This window comes from Panthera uncia, assembly GCF_023721935.1.
Source record: "Panthera uncia isolate 11264 chromosome B2 unlocalized genomic scaffold, Puncia_PCG_1.0 HiC_scaffold_24, whole genome shotgun sequence".
Lineage (NCBI taxonomy): Eukaryota > Metazoa > Chordata > Mammalia > Carnivora > Felidae > Panthera > Panthera uncia.
The window spans coordinates 21,534,761-21,538,332 of record NW_026057580.1 but is presented as its reverse complement, the minus strand read 5'-3'; the positions used below and the strand labels follow the sequence as shown (position 1 = coordinate 21,538,332).

Sequence of the window (3,572 nt, the reverse complement as noted above, 5' to 3'; positions counted from 1 at the left end):
CTCATCAGTAAGCGTCTGACTCTTGATTTCAGCTCAGGTCATGCTCTCACAGTTTCATGAGCCAGAGCCCCACGTGGGGCTCTGCACTGACAGTGTGGAGCCTGCTTGGGATTCTCTCTTTCTGTCCCTCCCTCACTTGCACTCTCCCTGTCTCTCTCAAAATAAATAAATAAACTCTAAAATTTTTTTTAAAGGCTCTCAAAATGTTTTTTACCCTGCTTCTTCCCAAAAGTCAAGGCTCAAAGGTCTCCAAACCCCGCTGTGTGTTCCTACCTTCCGGCCTTGCTGTCATGATTCCTGGGTATTCTTTTCCCACCCCAGCTCTGTTCACCTACACGTTGCCTATCTCATAAGGCTGTACTGCTTTTCCTTCGCATCCCTGAAATGCTTCCATAGAACAGTAATTCCGACCCAGAGTGATTCCTTCCCTCCTTAAATCCTCTGCATGCACCTTCTACAACAAAATCTCCCCCATTTTCTTGGAATGTCCATAGATGTTACACAAAAACATGTTTCATGTTGAAATAGATAGGAAACTCTGGGCTAACAAAAGATAGGCAGATTTTATTGTCTAGACTCCTTTAATATGCTCATATGCATGGTGAGTCTCCAAGGAAAGGACATAATATGTTTCCCCAACTTAATTGGCCTCAGGATGCTTTTCACAGAGCATCCCATAGCACTAGTATATCTGAGAAGAGTTTTCAGCGTCATTCATGTGACATTCAGCATGTGCCACTTTACATTTTTATCTTTACATTTAATTTTGCCTTCCCTAAAGCAGAAAGGAAACTCAAGGGCAAGAATAAAATCCTACTCATATACTCAGGAAATGCTCTATAAATGTGCTGATATAAAAAACAAAGCATAGTCTACCTATCAGCTGACCCTGAATTTAAGACCACCATGGATGGTTGTGCAGATTGAGAACATCACAACTTTAGGGGACAACATTCGCCTACATTGCAATGTGAGTAACAGTTCCCCAAACAGCGCCCCACTGGTGGGCGCCTGTCTCCCAGCCCCTGTGCCCAAGAGTCCTGTCATGTTTTCTTTACATCCACCACAACGTGGAGCGTAGCAGATCTTGGCGTACTCTGAAATATTCCATTCACACATTCACACTAACTATAGTTAATACCATATATTTTACTGAATATTTTATGGGAGAGATAGCAGAGGGAGTTTGCACCACACCTGCAGTAAACATTTTAAAAATCACCCAGTAGACATTTCTAATTTTCCAAAGATGCTATTTAGCTTTGCCTCGCCTATGGACATTTTCCCCCTTTGTCCTTACCCCTAGAGGCACACTGATTTTCCTCCTCATTTAATTTTGATTTCTCTCAACTGCCATAACAATGCATAGAAGAAGGAAGTAAATAGCCTCAAGCCACCACAGAAAGTCTTTATTACATCATAAAACCACTGGTGTTTGAGGGTCTTCAGGGATCAAGTGAGAATGTCAGCAAAACAAACTAAAGTGAATAACTATTTAATGACTCAATTATAAATATCTACACATATCAGTTGGCTCATCACAATGGGATAAGGTCTGTACCATATGATCTAAATGGTATCTGTGCTGAACTGGTAAATACTGTCGGGTCCTTAGCCCCGCCCTACCTTCAGCAGCTCATAAGATGCTACTAGTAGCTTATGTGGGCCCTGAGCACCCCCAGCGAAGAACTCAGGTTGTGGGGGCAGAACCCTGTAAATGGCAGCCTTGAAGGTTGTCCTTCGGTTTCGGTCTCGGGGCAGGTGTCATTTGTACTTAAAGTCAACTAGGGAATGGGAGGTGGGGTCTGCATGAGGCAGGATCAGCTGACATCCCAGCCCGTTGAGTCCAGAAAGCAGTCCTCTCCTACCTCTGGCTTCTTGTAACTGATACAAACAAAAGGCTAATGACCAGCGCGGGGCGGGGGGGGGGGGGGGGGGGCGGGGGGGGGGGGCAAGGACCCAGGCTAAAGAGAGCCCTTTTCTTTTACTGAAACAGTATCTGAAGCCTAGCACAGTGGAGCCAACCTTTAGCTCTGGCCTACTGAGAGGCTGGGGTCTTTGGGCCATTATTTGAAGGAATTTTTAGTTGAACCCTAGAGCTTTTAAAAGAAGGGGAGGGCTGTAAGTTTATTTACACCTAACTACATTATGTTCAACATTTGTTTCTCTGATGAAGTCATTATGTTCAACATTTGTTTCTCTGATGAAGTTACTTAGTTGAACATAAAAGAGGCTGGTAAAACATACCATCTTGGTCTGGTTAAGCCCTAAGCTAGTCATTAGTACAGATCTGGAGAAATATTTTATTAGAACTTTTAGTTACCGAGAGGCCAACTCTAGCTCCTATGTATACTCTCTGATGATCTTCTCTTGCTCCTTTTATCTGTGTTCCCTTGCGTGGCAGGCAGCAGAGTCCTTGCAAGCCTGTCTAGAGAAGGAAGTAGAGATAGGGGCGCTTGGGTTGTTCAGTCGGTTAAGCGTCCACCTTTGGCTCAGGTCATGATTTCGTGGTTTGTGAGTTTGAGCCCAGCATTGGGCTCTGTGCTGACCAGCTAGAGCCTGCTTTGGATTCTGTGTCTTCCTGTCGTTCTGCCCTTACCCTGCTTGTGCACTCTCTCTCTCTCTCTCTCTCTCTCTCTCTCTATATATATATATATATATATATATATATATATCTCAAAAATAAATATTAAAAAAATTTAATAAAAAAAAGAAGGAAGCAGTGATAGAATGACAGAGCTCTCCGACTCCCTTACAAAGTGAGCCCATACAGATTGTTAACCTTAAAAACTAAAACTGCCAGTTATTTTACTGGCAAAAGATGGGTTTATTTGGGCATGGCAGAGAATTGCAATCCAGAACTAGGAAGCTATAGCAAAACCATAGGCAAATCCACAGAACAAAGCAGAGGGCGGCTCTTTCATAGAGCAAAGTGGGGTATTGGGAAGGCTGTTAGAAGTAAAAAGTCCACCGGATAAACTGAGAGTTTGCTGTATAGTGGCTTTTTATTGACTGAGCTGTGACAGTCTCTCATTAGCTGGGCTATTGTCACTGGGGTAGGAGGAAAACCTTTCTTTGCTGGCTAGGGTAGTTAGTAAACACTCCCAAAGTCCCACTCTTCCTGTTGGATTTCCCTTTATTAATAGGGATTTTAACAAAATTTAAAGGGGAAACAAGATTTCCCTTTATTAATCTTCACAAGCTGCAGTGCAGTTTAAGACTCACTGACCGATAAGAACATGAGGAATCTCCTCGGTTCAGGAGAGCAAGGCTCTCATGTGGCTTGTCCTGATTGGATAGGGGCCTGCGTCCAGGGCGGTGAAAGAATTCACCCAAGTCCGACCAAAGGAGATAGAAGTTTATTGAATACGCTACAAGGGAACAGCAGGCAGGACAGCAAAGGAGAGACTGTCTGCCACGAAGCAATGGTGAGGGGCTATAGTTACAGGGCAGAGTAAAAGAGTATAGAGACATATGGAATTTTACTTGTTTTGGTCATCTTAGGAACTGTGCCCAGTTGTAAGGATCCCATTGGTTGGCTAAGGCCTAGGGCATAATGAGCCTGTTTGTGT

At 43.7% G+C, this 3,572-nt stretch overlaps 1 long non-coding RNA gene across 1 annotated transcript in view; it reads left to right on the top strand.

Annotated features, from left to right (window-relative positions):
* Positions 1–1,439: 1,439 nt before the first annotated feature.
* LOC125938589 (uncharacterized) overlaps positions 1,440–3,572 on the top strand; it is a 3,469-nt gene continuing 1,336 nt past the window's right edge. Inside the window, exon 1 of the long non-coding RNA XR_007462745.1 lies at positions 1,440–1,553. This is a non-coding gene — a long non-coding RNA (uncharacterized LOC125938589). The remainder of the gene's footprint in view (positions 1,554–3,572) is intronic.